The sequence below is a fragment of the Camellia sinensis genome, chromosome 3 (assembly GCF_055761805.1).
Source record: "Camellia sinensis isolate YWXY chromosome 3, ASM5576180v1, whole genome shotgun sequence".
In the NCBI taxonomy this organism is placed as follows: domain Eukaryota; kingdom Viridiplantae; phylum Streptophyta; class Magnoliopsida; order Ericales; family Theaceae; genus Camellia; species Camellia sinensis.
Window position 1 is genome coordinate 212,330,396 of NC_138963.1, and position 20,339 is coordinate 212,350,734.

Consider the following 20,339-nt stretch of genomic DNA (forward strand, 5'->3'; position numbering starts at 1 on the left):
CCTCGCTCGCTCGAGCGAAGGAAAGCTCGCTCAAGCGAAGAAACACAACCTTCAGGTCACAAAGAGACACAGACGCACGCTCGAGCGCAAGAGTGTTCGCTCAAGCGAAGAGACACACCACTGAAAGCTCGCTCGAGTGAAGGAACCCTGGCTCGAGTGAAGGAACTAAAACTCAAAGCTCGTTCGAGTGACAAAAGCCTCGCTCGAGCGAAGGAACAAAAATCTGGACAGCAACCATTTGTTCTAACACTCTACCAACCTGCCACAAACTTGCCCATCACATCCAAAAACTCAAATAAAAGGAATTAAAGGATGGAAACAAGATATACTCAACAACCAACAACTACGGAACCTAAGTCCGGAACAAAATAAATGACGGGAAAAAACCGGGATCGCTATAGAGATAAATGAACTATTTCCTTTGGGATGGTCTTAAAAGCCAAGTTATTAGCTAAAAAAACTCATTTTGATAAACAAAGCCGACCTTAGCCACTAATTGGCTTATTTCTTGCCCAAAAGCCCAATGAACAAGTCAACCCAGCCAATTTTGATGTTTTCCTATTTTGGCCTTATCCCATCTTCCTTATTCGATCATTGGAATTTAATATCCTGGTCAAATTGGTTATTTTGTATTAAAAAAAAAAGTCAAAATGCTAGCAAAGGTTATCTAATATATTTATGTTAAAAAATTATCAGAAAAGCCAAAAAGCTAGCAATGTGCCAATCAAACTAGTTTTTTTGGCATTGGCTTTTCTGTAGGTTTATTTTAATCAATAAGCTAGTTTTTTTAGCTAACTACCAAAGAAAGTGGCATAACTCGGAGTATGTTGTTAAATCTAGAAAGACCTGCACAAGAAAACCATGTAATAGATATTTGATATTGCACTTATCATTTGGAGTCATCCATGGCTACAACAGCTGAACTACAAATAAAGGTAGCGTTTGGTTTAGTTTTAGAATCATGATTTGAGAATGGAGTTGTACTTTGTATTTGTAAGTTGTTGAATCATGATTTAAAAAGAGAAAATTTGTTTGGTTATGAGTTTTGAAAAAAGTTTTGAATTGATTTTTGAATTTTTGAAATGAGTTTTGAAATAAGAAAAGTTGTTTGGTTGTAAGTTTTGAAAAGAGTTTTCAAAACTTAATCCAAAAACTTAGAACTCATAAAGAAACACACAATTCAAAACTCTATTGAAAATTTTATTCAAAACTCATTACCAAACTCCTTTTAAAATTCAATTCAAAAAAATAATTATTGTATTTTTTATTTAAAAAATTCAAAAAATTTCGAAAATAATTTTTTATTTAAAATATTAAAAAATATATATTATGTTTTGTTAAAAAAAATATTCAGCTAGTGCTTTAAAATTACTTTTGATTGTATATTTGATTGGAAATTTTGTTTTAATTGTTTTGTTTTAAATTTTTTTTTTTAAAAAAAAATTACTATGACAAATTAATTTTTATTCAATTTTTTTTTTGTTAATTTTAAATAAATGGCCAAATAATTGGTCATTTTGGTCTAAAAAAATAATTTCTATATTTAAAAAAATATCAAAAACAAATATAATTTTTTTTTTCAAATAATAGGTGGCGATTGCAAAAAAGAAAAAAGAAAAAAAGATAGCACTGTTTCGGTCAACCGGCCGAACGTCCAGGAGGATGTTCGAGTGGACGACCGGGTAGACCCAAAAATTCAAAAACAGTCTGGGCGGACAATCGTGTAGACGACCGGGCAGACCCAATTTCAAAATTTAAAATTCAAAAGCTCTACTTGCCAAACATATTCTGAAAAGAATTTTCAAACGTCGGTGTGGAATCAATATTTGAACACTATATCCAAACACAACACTGAAATAGGAGGGTGGAATTATGATTCCACCCCTAAACCAAACACAGCCAAAGTTTTTCTAGTTCAATTTAACAAACATTAACAGTAATGCCCTAGTCCAAGGACAATTCATAGAATATGTTTTCTAGTTAACCAAAAAAGAAATTCAGCTCACATATAAAACTGTAAACACTTAACACACTCAATGAAGCCAACTGGCTTCTCAAAATCCAAGTAGAACAGAATTCCAACCCCAATACCAGGTTGATTATTCACACTACCCTTCAAATTAATTATTGTCGAACACATCAATTTTCCCAAAATGAACACATAAGAATCTCATTTATTGATAGATGGGGTGGGCATGAGTAACTCCTAATCATATTTTTAATTTTATCAAAAACCCAATAGCTTTTATCGTACATTCAATATACTCCAGATTTTAGTTGCTCACAAAATTAGCACATTTCACATAGCATAAAGAAGAGAGAATGAAAATAACCTGGATTTGCCAATCGCTCCATCACTTTATGCAATGGATCAGATTGTAAACACATGTGACATCTTTGACTGCTGGATCCATATGGAGAATATTGTCCCAGCTGCAATGCTTGGATATTTTCCAAAACAAAAACAAAGAGAAAATGAAAAGATTTTCAGCATTTCTTGCCAAATTTGTACTAACCCAAACTCTTTCAAAATCAATTCATGTAGTTTTTGCATGTACTCAAATAAGTAGTGGATATCATAACACAATTCCTTAAACAAAGACTATGATACATCATCATTTTTTTTTTTTTTTTTTAAGGTAAGTAATCAAGATACTTGACTTGGAAAGCACATAACCTCAATAATAACAAATTGAAGCACTTACTTGATTAATAGTCATCTCTTCAAGATTAATATGAGTATAAATTTTGTCCTTTGCCAAAGCATTAATATCACTGTCAAGAAGAAAACAGACATATCACTCTTGATAGTGGAATTGTAATTGAAATTTGATTCATAATGCAGAGTCCTATATTAGAACCAGAACTGACCTTCGAGAATATACATTTAATAATGAGTCATTGCCATCAACAATGGGTATTGAACTAACTTAAGCTGCAAAGACAAAAGGCGCAATAACATGAGAATGAAAGGACAACGGTGAAATATAAGTAAAGCATTCTCACTAATTGCGGCTACTACTGCTTATCTTATCACCCAATCCAATCCCCATTATCCCTTTTGTTCATAATTTTGTTGAACCAAAATTATATGAAGGAACAAAAATTTAAGCACAAAAGATAAAAACTAACACATCATTCCATTCCCAACCAAAGTTATAGTGAAAGTAAAATAGCCAATAATATATATATATATATATATAAACCAATTGCTTGAATTTTTTAGTAGTTTAAATTACCTATATTACTTGAAGAGTAGGACAAACATCTATTATCTATATCATAAAAAACTAGTTAAATTTGGCACAGATCACAATGCAATTACAAACTCTATACTTAAATTTGACGAAAGCTATGTATTAACAAAAAACATGGTTTCAGAATCACCAATGCATCCCTAGGCATTCCCATAGCAAGGGACTAGTCACAATAACATCCAAATTTATTTGTCCTGTTATGAGAGTAATTCTGATATATTGAATTGAATGAATAATACAATAGCAGTAGCCTGTATATATAGGCTGATAAGAAACCTAGATAGGTACATAAGAAGATAGAGATACAATGAGATTGAGATAAGTATAGATAGAGATATATCTACAATACAAATAGATAAGTATAATAATATACAGCTAACACCCCCCCTTAAGCTCAAGGTGGTAAGGCAGATATCAACTTGAGCTTGGAGAGGAGATTAGAGAAGCGGCCTGGAAGATGAGCTTTGGTGAAGAGGTCGGCAGTTTGATCAACAGAGGTAACACAGAGAAGACGAACAAGGCCACTAGTAATATGCTGGCGTATGAAATGGCAATCAATCTCAATATGCTTGGTGCGATCATAGAAGACATCATTATGTGCAATCTGAATAGCACTCTGATTGTCACAATAAAGATTGGTGGCAGCAGAATGAGAAACTCCCATGTCAGAAAGAAGCTAACAAAGCCACACACTCTCTTGAGTAGTGTTAGCAAGAGCACGATACTCAGCCTCAGTACTAGAACGACCAACAAGAGTTTGCTTCTTGCTACACCAGGAAATGAGAGAGTTGCCCAAGAAAAAATAGAACCCAGTAGTGGAATGACGGTCAGTAGGATCCCAGGCCCAATCGGCATCAGAAAATGCATGCAGTTGTAGAGAAGAGTGGGATGAGTAATGAAGACCATGAAACAGAGTTCCTTTGAGATAGTGCAAAATGCGAACCAGAGCATCATAGTGTGGAGAACGAGGGGCAGCCATGAACTGACTGACCATGTGAACAACATAAGCAATATCTGGACAAGTAACCGTGAGATAGACAAGACTGCCAACTAGTTAACGATATAAAGTGGCATCAGTCAGTAGGGAACCGTCAAGGGGGGTAAGACGAGTTTGAGGATCAACCGGAGTAGTGGCAGTCTTGCAATCGGTAAGACCAGCTCGAGCCAAGGGATCAGAAGTATACTTGGCCTGGGTAAGAAAATAACCAGATGAATCTTGGGAAATTTCCAAGCCAAGGAAGTAACTAAGCAAATCCAAATCTTTCATCTCAAATTGGCGATTAAGAAACTATTTGAGACTAGAAAGACCCACTGTGTCATCTCTAGTGATAATCATATCATCCACATAGAGGAGAAGAAGAATAGTACCACGCTCCGTCTTACGTATAAACAAGGTAGAATCATGGGCACTAGAGAAAAAACCAAAGTCATGAATGGTGGAGCTGAATTTGGAAAACCAGGCACGCGGAGCTTATTTCAAACCATACAAAGCATGGCGAAGTTTGCAAACTTTGTTTGATGGAATAGAAGAACCATGAGGAGGTTGCATATAAACTTCCTCAGTGAGGTCACCATTGAGAAATGTATTCTTGACATCCATTTGAAAAAGACTCCAGTGACGAGCAGCAGCAACGGCAAGTAAGCTGCGAACTGAGGTAAGACGAGCAACAGGAGCAAATGTTTCCTCATAGTCAATCCCATATTCTTGAGTAAATCCCCGGGCTACAAGGCGAGCTTTGTAACGCTCAATGGAACCATCAGAATGAGTTTTGAGCTTGTAAACCCATTTGTAACTAACAGTACTCTTTCAAGGAGGAAGATCAACCACATCCCATGTATGAGTTTTATCGAAAGCCTGCAGTTCATCAGTCATAGCTTGTTGCCAAAGAGGGTTAGAACAAGCTTCTTGATAGGAAATAGGTTCATGGGTGAAAAAGGCAGTGGAACCAACAATATAATCACGGAGAAGAACAGAAGGTTGCCTTACCCGTGTAGAGTGACGCTCTGGTGGAGGAGGAACCTCAATGAGAGGTGGAGATGGAGAAACCTCCACAAGAGCTGGAGAAGGCGTAGGACCGTCAGCAGACATAGGATCCTCAGGATGGACGATAGGTGTAGGTGACTGTGGAAGCATAGAGCTAGAATCTGCATCAAATTCATTAGAAAACAAGTCTATGGAAATATCGGTAAAGGCTGGTGAGTGAGTGGACTGTGGTAGTTGAAACTTGGAAAGTGTGGAGAACATTTTGTGTTCCCAAAAGACCACATGACGGGAAATACAAAGGCGCTTGGAAATAGGATCCCAACAATGATACCCTTTATGTTCTATACCACATCCCAGAAAACAGCAAAGACGAGAACGAGGTTCTAGTTTAGTGTGTTTATGAGGTTGGGGTAGAACAAAACAAGCAGAACCAAAAACTTTAAGAGTGGTATAGTCAAGAGGAGAACCATACAAGCGCTTATAAGGAGAAGTGTTAGCAATGACAGGTGTAGGGACACGATTTATGGTGTGAATGGCAGTGAGAGCAGCTTCCCTCCAAAATTTTTTAGGAGAAGAAGAGGAGATGAGAAGAGCCCGGGTAGTGTCGAGAATATGACGGTGCTTCCGTTCGGCTGGCCATTTTGTTGGGATGTGCCTGCACAAGATCGATAAGATAGTGTCCCATGAGCTTGAAGAAAGGAAAGAAAATCAGAATCCAAGTACTCCTTAGCATTATCAGAACGAAAAATCTTAATAGTACGAGAAAACTGAGTACGGACCATGGCAGAGAAATCATAATAAATCTGCTTAAGTTCAGAGCAATTTTTGAGAAGAAAAAGCCAAGTATAGCGAGAAAAATCATCAACAAAAATCACAAAGTATCTTGACCCCCCCATGGTTGGTGTGGGGGAAGGTCCCCAAATATCAGAATGTACAAGATCAAAAAGAGAAGTAGAAATAGAAGTACTTTGATTAAAAGGTAAAGCAGGTTGTTTAGCAATTTGACAAGATAAACAATCGACATCTTCAAGATGGACACGACCTAACTGACCACTAGAAACCAAAGGTTTCAAACGACTAAAAGAGACATGTCCTAAGCGACAATGCCAAAGATGAAAAGAAGACATAGTAGATGTAGCAGCAGAGGAAGCAATGGAAGCAACAATAGAGGCTTTGTGTGGAATGCGAAGATGTAGAAGCTCGAACAGACGTCCATGCTTACGGCCTATCCCAAGGATCTGTCTCGTCTGAGGGTCCTGCACCAAACAACCATTAGCAGAAAATGTAATGGTTAGACCAAGTTCACATAACTGACCAACAGAGATAAGGTTCAATTGAAGAGCATGAATGTGATAAGTATCAGAAAGAGACACAGTGGAAGTAGAGATTGGGCCAATGTGACTAATAGGCACATGAGAACCATCAACAGTGTGTATAGGGGAAACAAAAGATGATGATGAGAAAGAAGAAAACATAGTGAAGTCAGAAGTCATATGATTACAGCATGTGGAATCGAAATACCATGAAGAGTTACCTGAGGTCACTGAAAGAGTAGTAGAGGGGAGAGTACTAGATTTGGCGAGCACCTGGTTGATGATGGACTCAGCATCATTCTTAGAGAAGGAAGGAGTAGTGGAATCAGTGGAGTGGTGAGTAGAAGAACCCTCAGAGGCAACAACAGTAGAGTGAGAACCTTGGCCAGAATTGGACTAATACCGAGAACGAGAAGACCTGGTCTTAGATGAAGCAGTAGAAGGAGCTCGAGGAAAACTGCTTTGGAGATGACTTGGAGCAGTCTTGTGACACGTCAAGCATTCGTGAACCTGGCACTAAACAAGAGAATGATTGGCTGGCAAGCCGCGGTTGCGACAATAACTGCATAAACTAGATGACGGAAGAGATGAAGAACTCTGAGATGATGGCATTGCAAGAACAGAATCCATGGTTGGAGATATGAGAATCCCAAAACGAGTCTCCTCTGATAGTAGCTCAGTAATGGCTTGCTCTAAAGTGGGCAAGGGAAAACGATGGAGCAAAGAAGCACGCATGGGCTCAAAAGTGCTATGAAGAGCCATAAGAAACTGCAATAGCTGCTGATGATTCCGATAGGTAATAAATAATTGTGCATCATCAGAATGAGCCCAGGGAGGTTCAGAGAGAGCGAGTTGGTCCCAAATAGATGACATTTGGTATAAGAAGTCATTGAGAGATTGACCAGGTGCCTGGCGCATGTGATGAAGAGTCTGCAACAGTTGATACTGATGAGCATGTCCAGTGATCTGATAATGGTCCTTCAAGAAATCCCAAATTGCTTTGGCAGGAGAGGCAAGGGAATCATCTTCCTGAAAGCGCCCAAACTGAAGGTGGATGGAAGGAACTGAGGTAGCCTAGAACCATGTGATAATCTGATAATTCTTACTTTCCCATTTGTCAAGACGGTCATCGAATGCAGAGTCAGACTCATTCTCTTTCTGGTTGGGTTTGAGAAGAGCACCAGTAATGATCCGCCAAAGGCGTTTACCTTTGATGAAGCTAGAGAGAGCTCGGGCCCAACTAACATAATTGGACCCATCAAGAATAACAGAAATAGATTGGATGTTCTCAGTACGATCCATAATTTCAAAAACGGAGGTCACCAATAGAATCAGAAGGCTGGAAAACCTTAGGGATAGCTAGGGCTGATGTCAGCACTGTGGCTGTGATGATGTCAGCAGAGAGACAGTGGCTGAGTAGGGCTGACGTCAGCGGCTGAAGATGAAGGGAAATGGCTGAGGAAGCTGGGCGGAAGCCGAGGCAGGGGGCATGCTGCTAGAAGAAGTTGGGCGGAAGCTGATGAGGATTCGGCTGATACGGAAGCCGATGACGGCTGACGCGGAAGTCGACGGCCAAGCAAAGGCAGGATCGACTGAGGCGGAAGCCGAGGGATCAAAGTCGAGGAAGCTGGCTCTGGCTGAGACGTGCGCGGAAGCGTGCTGCGAGTGAAAGCGACGTCAATCGAGGCGCTTCGCTTTGAAAGGCGCGTGAAAAGGCTGATGGTGGTGATTCTGGTGTCATTGTTTTCGTCTTGAAGAGTTGAAGAGGCTGGTGTAGTCCAAATGTGAAAACAATGATGGACGAGAAACGCAGAACCCAACAAAACCCAATGGGAGACAGAATCAAAGTTGCCTGACCAATAAAATAAAATAAAATAAAATAAAATAAATGTGATAAAGAAGAAGAAGAGACTAGGAGAGAACCTTATGGCTCTGATACCATGTTATGAAAGTAATTCTGATATATTGAATCGAATGAATAATACAATAGCAGTAGCCTGTATATATAGGCTGATAAGAAACCTAGATAGGTACATAAGAAGATAGAGATACAATGAGATTGAGATAAATATAGATAGAGATATATCTACAATACAAATAGATAAGTATAATAATATACAGCTAACATGTCCATTAAGAATCACCAATCTGAAGTTCATATCTCAAGTAGGAGTATGGGACCTCAAACAGTTTAGCCCCAACAAACAGACAAACGAACCATGAAGAAACACTTCTCTTATGCACATTAAGATCTGCTGATCAAATGAAGCACAACCCTTCAACTTACCAAGCAAAACTAATTATGAGAAGTTGACAAAAATACTTAGGGCTCAAGATTAGCAAGTTTACCCCTCCCAGAAATAATAACCTGATATTCTCTTATCTTGAACTAACAAACTCAATGCTAAACCAAGAGAAGAACGTGGTCTCAACATTGCCAATGGCCGTCAATTTGTTTCCCCAATTCCCGGAACCCAGGTACCCAAAGGAATTGCACAGATTGGTAGTTGGAGCATCGGTAATGTCCCAAAAGAACGTTTAAAGTACCTGCAAATACTTGAAAATGAGCAAGACATTGGTTAGTAAGAAAACACCAATTCTTGTTCAGGAAACTAAATAAAACCTTACATTTTAGTATTCCAGAAAGTGAGGCAAGGTGTAATAGCTGCAGAATCGAGGCATTGCCTGAAGATGAATGGATAACAGAAACTGTTGCCACATTATTTTGCAAAATCTTGAGAGGAACATCTTTCAAATTCTCATTTGGCCCAGCCTGCACAGCCAACATAAAAGTTAGCAGACAAAACCTACTCATGCTGGATATTAAAATGAAGAAAATCCCTATTTCAGAAGTGGAATTCCAAAAACAGATTAAATAATTTGTTTCACTTGCTTCCTGAAGACTGACATGGGAGGCAATAATAAAAAATTATATGAATTCAATTAATTTAACAAAGCATATAGCCCTCAACAAAGAGGGATGACGAAAAGGGGGCTCAAAGACCCCCTTAGTGTTTTGGTTTTCCTATCTTCTTGATATGTTAGAAGCATTTTTATTTTGATCAAACCCCTCTGGTTGTGAGGGTCTTGTGTTCTCTTTGGAGATTAGGTCTTGTTAGGTTGCCTTAGTAGCATATGTTATCCTTGAAATAAAACACTAAAAAAAGGACCTATGCTTGAGTAAACCTACAGGGGTTAAAAGTGGCATATGTAGGGGCCAAATTGTTCAGTTTGAAAAATAGGGACCAAAGTAAAATATGGGTAAAACTACAGGGGTTAAAGGTGTAATTTATCCACAAATCAAATGGAACTACACACGTATCATTGATCGGAGGAGAAATATGACCCAATATTGATAGCAGCTTAGTAAAGAATTCCATCTAGTAAGACTTTTTTTAGTCAAAAGAAACTGGAATTAAGATGTTATAAAGGAAGACACAAGAAAGAGCCAAAAGGTAGTTACGAAAAGGGGTGTTCATCTTCGCTCATTGCAAAGATGTCAACGGCAAAGCCAGCATCCCAAAATTTTTGCCTTTATATCAAGACTAAATAACTAATAACTAAAGTAGCCAACCTTGCTGATTCATTTACATGCCACAAGTAAAAACTCACATGGACAAGTTGTCTTGGAAATAATCTCCCGTTCCCATCAATTTGTCTGCTCAGGTATGATTTTGCATCTTTCCAAGCAGATATAGTGTGTGTCTCAAGCTCTTCCTCCATCGGATTGGAACCATGGCTACCGAGCTGCAGAATAGGTCAGAAACATTTGTTGAAATAATCTTACACTAGTTCACATCTTACTTAACGACAAAAATATAGTATGATGTTAGTAACTAGAAAAGCTATATATCTTGTCTACAGCCCCTAAATTTAGAAGCTTTCAAACTTAAAGATCATGACCAGATAAGCCTACTTAGAAGCTCAAAGATTTGTACCAATGACAACACACACATACTACACACAAAACAAACAAATTTACTTTAAACCCTCAAACATACCTCTCTTACAATCATGATAAAATCCAAAGCACTAAGAACTCCAACAAACTGTCCCTTGCAGAAGTCCCCAAGAGGAGCCATAGGAATTCCCTGGAAATAACTAGTCTTAGAAAGGTACATATAAATGCTAGTTATAAAAAAAAACAAATTAAATGCCTGAAAACATTGTAAAGCATTGACACATAAAAATGTGATCTGAAAGCATAGATGAACCTCTAATAAAATGTGACTTCAGGGAATTTGCAAATAACTATTGAAATAATCTGGTATATTGCACAACCCCACAGAATAAAACGATATTACTCATTTCTCCAACCAAATTTGGAATCCACTGGATTATATGCCAAATATTAGATAATTACACTTCATGATTTGCTAAAAAATCATATTTTATATAGTAACTTCATTGCAAACTATTTGCTTATACACTCAATAAACTAACACTATACAGTCATTAGCACATCTTTCTAAGGTAAATAACACTCCAGCAATATCCAATAAATTTTAACATCAGAGAGAGAGAGAGAGAGAGATACTTGTTCATGCAGAATATGAAATGCTTGTTTTACAGGTAAATCAACATCTAAGGCAATGACCAGCAAGCCACATGTATCTATATGAGAAACATGAAACATAGTTGCAGCAATCAAATCTATTTGATTTTCCAAGAGTAGATAAAAATAAAATAAAGTCAAGGGAAAATTATTCAAACCTTGCCTGACTCAGGAAGCAGCTAATAAGCCATGTGTGTAGATAGAAATATAGTAATATGGTGGCGGGAAACCTCTAAATCAGCTTCTGATACCCTTGGCAAGGCTTCATGCAATGGACCACCTGAAACTCTAACCTGCAATTATATACGAGTTGATAAATTAAAAGTCATAGAAAAGATCATCTAGCGATACTTCAAAGTCCACCTTTCTCAATGTTCTCACTGATATAAGATGTGAATATGCAATACATAACACTTAAAGACAGATGTGAGCCAAAAAAAGATTTCTTGATTTTTTTTTAAAAAAATTCTTTTAAGACTCATTAATCATATTCCAAACTAAGGAAACCTCCATTGGCTTTAGACACTTCCTTTTTGCATTTTCTAAAATAGGGAATAAAATTTCTTTTTATTTCAAATTATTGAAAGAAATTCCAAAATTCAAATGGGGTTATACTTTTCACAGTTCTGAGTCCATCATATGTTTCTGATTTGGGCGATTTTAGGAATGATCACATTGATTTGATAAGACAAAAAGGTGAAACCTGAATTAAATCAGTTATGCTGACTGTATTAGCAAGAGAAAAGTAGGCAGGAAAAATCTGAGGGGTAACAACAGCAGACAAGCCCAAAACTATGGCAACATTATAAACATGCTCTTGTATGCATAGAGATACCAAACAATTTATGACTTCAGCAATAATAACATTAGGTAACATCCTATACTATACACGTAGAAATCCACCAGTATCTGACTTTTACCACCAAAGTACACAAAAGATTGTAATAGCAAGAGTTCCTAATGGGTATCATGATTAGTCAAGTACAAATGCATACAGGATGGAAAATTGCTCAGCATGCTTTTGTTTGAAAATAGAATTTACATAGGAGCAAGTGACAAGAGATATTAGGTTCTAAGCAACTAGCTATAAAAAAAAAAGTTCATTATATCAGTTTCATACCAAACGCTGAAAAGCCTCGTTATCCACATCCATGTTAGAACCAGAATGCATTTGTGGATTTAGGATTCCAGGAACATAATTAGATTCCCTGGCTAAGAAAACAGTGTTCACTGTCCCATAGTTCCCATTCTCAAATGGCTGGTGCTCATCATGTCGCCACTGGTCATCAACAACAATCTTGTACTGTATGTAACAGAATCAAACAAACAAACACATTCTATGTTCCTGAATTAAGTGGCAAGTATTTGCAGAGCTTAAATAATTCAGATAGTTCCCAAGCATATTTCAGCTGCAGTAATGAATTAAAAATTTATTACGAACCATCATGCTTTCTTGGACCACGTATCATTTAATTCTTTTCAAGTTTTCACTGCCCTACAAATAGCATCATTCTATTTCAGGGTGGTTCTTGATTATCTACGATCTCTTCATTGCTCTTTCTAATATGTATTGCAAAAGCTCTTCATTTATAAGCCCTTATACCGCTTAACTACCAAAATTTAATTTCATAATAAATTTTAAAAAAAAGAATTAAAGTTTACTTTAAAACAAGACTTTGTATAACTTTAGGCTACCCACTCTGTTGAATTGCCCTGTTGTCAATGGTGGGGGTCTAATTTATTAACGCTGTGTTTGGTTGGAGGATTTGGGAAGAGAAAAGGAAAAGAAAAAGGAAAAGGTAAGTGAAATGTGAATAAAATACACCTATATTTCACCAAATTTCACACACCTTTTCCATTTCCTTTTCCAAATCCTTTCCCAAATCCCCCAACCAAACATAAGTGCCAACTTGGGCGTCATGTACCTTTCTTCCTGCATTTAAAATGGTCAAATAGAAGATTTGACTAATTCAGAAGGCAGTTTCATTAAATACTTTTGACTTTTTACAAACATTTGTAAGCATTTATTTATGTGTGTATATACACATGTATATGTATTCTGGCTCTGGAAATGCTTTGAACTAGGTACTGTAAAAATCACCATCACTCTCGTTCTACACTCCAATTAGTCAAAGTACAACCATGCTTGTTACCTGTATACAAAGCATTGATGCTTGCATGAGATTACATAAAGCAATGCAAACTTAGCCATATAAATTAAACTTGATATTAAAACTTGAACCAATAACTCTATAATTCATTTTTCATGACAAGTGTACCAAAATTAACTCCTTGAAATATCAAAAGTGAGCAAAATTTGCACTCAGAAGTGTTGGAAGTTTGCCCCCAATGTTAAATATCATAAAAATTATTGCACTCATACCAAATTTTTGCTACTAAGCTACATTAATGAAACCCACAATTGGGGTGAATATTGCATATTGGGACATTTTATTTTAAGAGAAGTTGTGCTATATATGCTTTTTTTTTCTCTCTCTCTCTCTCCCTCTCTCTACCAAAAACCATTATAGTTCTATTACATTATGTTTGAGCCACATTTACCATAAAAAACTAATACCCTTAATGCACTACCTTAAACATGATACAACTCTTATCCAAAACTGTTAATTTAGCGATTTGAACATTTTTTTTCCTGTTCATTTCCTTAATGTTTCCTTTGTGAAGCCAAGTAACATGGTATGAGGAGTTATTTTTCTGAAGTGAACCCCACAATTTATTGCGTAGGCCTCAGTTTTGGCTTCATTCACCCGTTGCTAAAGACCAAGCAGGACCATGCTATTTTGTTTATTGTCAGGAACAGACTTCTCATGGAGTACACACATCCTGGGGTTTTTCAGAAGTCAGGTTATTTTATTTTTACATCCTGAATATATCTTTACTGCAGTATTGGTGCAGCATCCACCGTAGCCTATACACCGGTTGCTTAGGCTGGTTAATTCAGAATGTTTTACGATGCGAGTTCGTGAATGCATCATGGGTGCTGATGACAGCATGATGTAAAGAATCCCGCAAAATGTTTACTGGAACTGCACCCTAAAGTCCCTATTAATAACCATTAGCTTCATGAACCAACAGGGTCAGTATGGTGAACTCCTCACAAAAACCTAATGCATTATGCAAAATGAGAATACGAAGAAATAGAAGTCTACTAAGTTGAATTGGGCTTACCAAATAAAAAAGCCCACTGATAGAGACTTTCCATGCTTAGAGTTAATGACATATTTTAACATTGGTCAACATATAATTCCAAAACCTTCTAATCCAACTTCTTTCTTATTTTAATAATGTTCTTTTTTCCTTCACTAATGCGCCAATTACAACTCTTAGCAAATGTGCTAAATTCAACTTAACAAAATGAAAAAAAACTACATGAGGGTTCAAAAATATTGCTATTACAGATCATCACGGTAAACTTTTTGTGGAAACAGGAGGAAATCAAATTTAATATTAGAGTGTTTAACGCATTCATTAATATTCCATTCCTTATGACAACACGTCCAAGTGAAGATCCCAAATTAATTGCTCTGGATCTAAACCTCTTCGCTGATTTTCTACATCAATTTAAAAATAAAATCACAAAATAGTAAATAAATCATTTAAAACAAATGATCACATGACAGCTAGGACAGGATCAGTTCATCTTCTCAGCTCAACAACATTATGTTCTTGTGTGCAGAAAAGACACATCTTCTGAGCCGGGAAGAAATTTCTATACTTTGTGCGTTCAAGTAAATTAAGAGAGAGAAACCATATCTGAACAATCAACAACAATGCACTTGCTTCTTTATTCCGTAAGCATTCAAAATAATACAATTGAATTACCTCCCTTGTAATAAGTATTATTTGCAAGAAAACAATATGATGCATGGAGAAATACCAAAATAGGAAGAAGTGTTTACAATCGCAGCATATGACAGCAAGAACTTAGGGGATGAAACAAGTTTTAAGAAAAATTATAGCACCATTTTCACATCCAACCACATCAAAAGGCAACATCTATCAGAACAATTACCATACCTAAAAGGGTTGCTAGAGTTTACCACCGAGAACGTACATAAGTTTCACTATGCCCATAAAAAACGTAAATCTTTTGTTTGTTCATGGAACCCATTTACCATATATGAACTCATCCACCATTCACAACACATAATTGACAAATTCGCATGAAAAAATAAAAATAAATATGATTTAACAGGAAATTATTTAACAATAGTGATCAAGGTATTATTGAATTAAACTTAGCTCGAGTGGAATCATCAAAACCTCCTGAAGTTATAAACCAACCTGATGGTAACTTGGCGGTAAGCTGCAAATAGTCTGAAATACAGTGGGGCACCCTTTGACAGGAGTCATCGGATAATGGCCAGACCACCTTTACCAGAAAAAAGTTAACTTCCCATCAATTAAAATCAAACAAATAACAATCAATTGAACTAAGAATTACAACAAGTAATGAACAATACGGTGCAGCTAACAAATAAAACATCAAAATCACACATGAGCATTTGAGTCTCACCCTGTAAAAGAGCAATAGAGAAAAACACTTCCTCCCCTATAAGGCCACACAAATCGCGTCGGGATTAGCGCCGTGCCTGCAGCGGTTTCACCGGTTTCCTTTGCATAATCCATGCTCGAATAGAACATTCACTCCCAAAATAATTGGTAACCCTCCAAGCAACAAACAAATTTCCTATTAATCCTAAAAGGATAAATAAAAATCAAATAATTATTTTACAACCCAGTACACCATTGAAGCACATTCAATTCCCGTAAATAAAAAAATTAAAATAAACCCAGTACGTCAAAGTCAAATCTTCGAATTCTACCACCAAAAACCTCAACTTTCCAATTAACAATGCCTCATGGAGTACACGATTAAAGATGCGATTTTAATGAAGCAAATACACGTACAATTCAGAAAAAATAATAATTTAAAAAAAAAATTGGTCAGGTTTGAATGTCTGCTAATTCACAGTCAATAACATCCACACTCAACAACATCCACATCAGGAAATGTCTTCTAGTTCAATAATGTGAAAGAAAGATAACATTTCTTTTGGTCAGGTTTGAATAGAAAATAAATGAAGGACAAAAGAAAGAGAAAAACAATGAAAAATCAAGATATAAAACTCAATTAAGCAACTAAACAAAATACAACTAGTACTACAAAAAAGTTGTCTTCTAAATGTCAGAAAAAGCGTCAACAATGACCCCGTAATGATGACGCAAATTGAGCGATAAGAAACACTCCAACAGCTGCTCGAAGTCTCTCTCCTCAAATAGCTGCTTCGCTAATATCATCTCCATCATGGATGCCTTGAAATCTTCATATGGGTCCACCGATTCCTTCACCACTGCGAAGCTGTCCTTCACTTTCCCCTCAGCCGGAAACAATGGTAGTAGCTTCTTCACCCTCTTCTTGGGATTTAATGAAAACGACGGTAGTGTCACGATCTCTTCTTTTTCATCGTCTCACTCGTAGCCACACAAACCACTGTCGGCCGAGGAAGTAGTGATAGGGTGTCGTGTCAGCGTCGAAGGAGGAGGAGGAGGAGGAGGGAAGAGCTCGTTGTCGGAATCGCCGGAGATGGAGGAGTTGTAGTCGTGACGTGGCGTCTCGTCCCACTTGCATGCCGGTGATTCGGGGAGGTCATCTTCGTGTGTGCAGAACCCACATCCAAAGATGGAGGAGACATGGTGCTTGAAGAAGGAGCGGTGGGATTTGAAAGGGAGCGGGGTGTCCGGCTGGCAGTCAATGAAGAGTGGGCTTGAGGAGAGTTAGATAGGATTTTCTGGGATGTTGGATGGATTTTTGGAGCGGCAGAATTTGAAGGATGATGTGATACGGGAGAAGAAAGCCTTGAATGCCATTGAATTGTTTTGTCTCTCTTGCTCTTTCTCTTCCTCTTTGTTTGTTGTATCTGTATGATTTCAGTGTACGGATTAGCTATGCAATACAATAAGTATATATAGATACAGGGGGAATGAAGGTGAATCAATGGAGGAAAATTCTATTATTAAAGGAAAATAATTTTATAAGGCAATGAAGATGAATATTATTATTAAACGAAAATAATTTATAAGGAAATGAAGACCAATCAATAAAAGGAAAATATTATTATTAAAAGAAAATTATATTATAAGGAATATTAATATTATTCTGTATTTTTATTTTGAAAAAATAGAGAAAAGTTTGAATCGGGATCAATCGTGCATACTGGAATAGTGGAATGTAATTTGTAAAATAAATTGAAGATTTTTAATATTTTATCAATATATATTCTTTAAAAAAAGTTTAAAAGTTGAGCCCCATTTCTGAGTTTGCTTTGGGCCTCAAAAAATTCAAGCCGACCCTACCATATGGGCTTGGAATAGTGCCTGTTCTAATCAAAAGTGAAAGCAGATGCTCTGATAAGCCTAGTTTGTAAACCATTCAATATGTCTTCATACAAATAGTTAGAATCGAATTCCATTTGAATCACAAATTCAGCTTCTTTTTAGGCCGTTTCACTACAGCATCTGCAGTGTCCTTTGATGACTGCAATAGAAAAACATTAAAGACTAAGCAAAGGTTATAATTTTGATTTGACTAAGATGAAATGGTCAATGGCAACAAACCTTTTGTTTTTTGTTTTTTCCCTTATCCTTCTTTTTCTTCTTCTTCTTCTTGTGTTTCTTTGACTAAAATTTTTCACTTCCATCTTCCAAAGAATCCTGTCATATTTGCAACCAATTCGGAAGAAAAATAGGACATAGAAACACACCGGTGTATTGAAACTTTTCCAAAAATGATTACAGGAACACAAAAATAAACCACGTCAAAGTTGCCAAAAGAGTCTACTTGTCGAACTATTCTCCCTAAATGTGAAGCCCCACTTGTTATAGAAAGAACATTGAATTTTATTGCTTAATGCAATATGAGAAATACTATAGGGATATATGCAACATCCCAGATATCATTAATGCGAGTAGATCATTCACATACAAGCAGAAAAGGCAACCATCATCATAGCGTAATAGATGAAGTATAAAAAAAGTGAAATTATGAGAATACATCCGAGTAATATATACTGTATCAAGGATTTTGTCTAGAATTGATCAAATTGAATACTCATTATTTCCATACACAATGTACAGAAAGAACCAGTTGCTACACTGCCAAACCTCCATACAAACACCAAATGATAAGAAGGGAAGAGATCAAGCACCCCACCAACAAATACAACCACATCCCAGTAGATTGATAGTCTAGGAGTGAACACTGGCCTGGTAAGCCTACCTAGAACCAATTAGGTATAGTACTGTAACGCCCTTAAAATAAAACATAAATCGTGCATTCATGACATCCATAAACTTAAGAAAATAAAGTACATTCCCATTCATCAGAGTATTCTTACAAGAGATATTACATGTTGACAACAAAAGTAAGTGCCCTATAGGTTTACAACTTTTCAAGTCAACACTTGGGTTCAACAAAAAAATAGAGTTCTAACTCTTTACACAAAATAGGCCCTTGGCTTGATATACATGTAATACAAAAAGATAATCACAAAAAGATAAGACTTCAACTTCCCCAAACTCCTAAGCTAAGACCTTGGAGGCGGCATGTCACCTGCACCTGAAAATAATGTCCCATGTAGGGTGAGCCAACGCCCAGTAGAGATATGCTAAACATAATATGAGCAATAACTAAAACATGAGCATTCGATAAATGTTAACACTGGCCAACCAACTTACAGCACAATCTAATTTCATGACAAATATGTCCATGTTTCATTTTACTTTCCTTTACTTAACCAATTCTTAATTCATAAACATGGCTCAGAACTTAGCCAAACAACTAAATGAGATTACAACTCATATCAACAATACTTCCATTTCAAATGAGATAACAACTCATATCAACAATACTTCCATACTTCACAAATGATACACATGTTTGCTGTATCAAAGTCATATTAAAACACTTCCATACTTCACATATGATACACATATTTGCTGTATCAAGGTCATATTAAAACACTTCCATACTTCACAATAGATACGCATATTTGCTGTATTAATGGAGTCCATCCCCTATCTCCTCCCAAATAATATCCGGTTTAGGAGTCCATCCCCTATCTCCTCCCAAACAGTGGAGTACATCCCCTATCTCCTTCCACACAATACAATGTATATAAACAATTATCATATACATGATCAATCAATACACATATTCGATGTATTATTCCAACCGTCATATTCAATGACAAATTCAATCAATTAGTTTTAATTCACCTAATCATCATGCAGTATCTACAACAATCAAGACTATCCTCTACCGATAGCCCAAAGCAATTATTTCTAAACAGATAATAAATGCATCAACAGATAAATTATCAATATTTTCAGAAGTGAGCGATTAATAAATCCAACTCCACCATTCGATCTTATTTTAAGCCAATTTCATCATTTCACAATGAAAGGCATTAATTACACTAATGACCCAACAAAACCCAAATTTGACATTTTTCCCATTTTTCCCAATATTGACCCAATGGTCCAAATATCATTAATAAACATTCATAACCTCATCTTAAGACCCATATACACATATATAGTTCAAAAGAAACAAAACCCCTTTTTTCAATCTTTCAAATCTCAAACCCTAACTTCCCAAATCAAACCATTTATACAAAATGCTCAACATCTATGTTAAAGATCATAAAAATGAGTAGTTATCCCTACCTCAAATGGAGAGACCAAATGGAGAAGGTGAAGGATTTCGAAGGTGCTCCAAACCCAATAGTTTTTGGATCAAAATGAAGAGCAAGCCAAACCCCACACTTTTTACAAAGGGACAAGGGTGGAAGATCACTCAAACTAGATCAAACCTTAGAGAGAAGTTGAAGTCTAGAGTGAGAAGCTCTCAAATGGAGGTTTTGAAAAGGTAGAGAGAGAGAGAATGCCGAAATGCGATCCAAAAAGTGAAATCTCGAACTGATATAAAAACAGGTCCTCTCGAGCGTGGGATTCCCCGCTTGAGCGTTAGACACAGACTTACACTCGAGCGTCAAAAGCGCCGCTCGAGCGCTGGATGCACACTTCCAAAAGTTTTGCAGACGATGGTCCCCACTCGAGCGTGAAAGTAGATGCTCGAGCGTCCGATGACCTGCAGAACAAAATGCTGAGAAATGAATAATCACGCTCGAGCGTCAAAACGCCCGCTC

The 20,339-nt window shown here is 36.7% G+C and overlaps 1 pseudogene; it reads right to left on the minus strand.

The window, feature by feature from the left end:
* Positions 1-787: 787 nt before the first annotated feature.
* Positions 788-15,774, minus strand: LOC114319575 (sucrose nonfermenting 4-like protein; annotated as a pseudogene).
* Between the last annotated feature and the right edge of the window lie 4,565 nt (positions 15,775-20,339).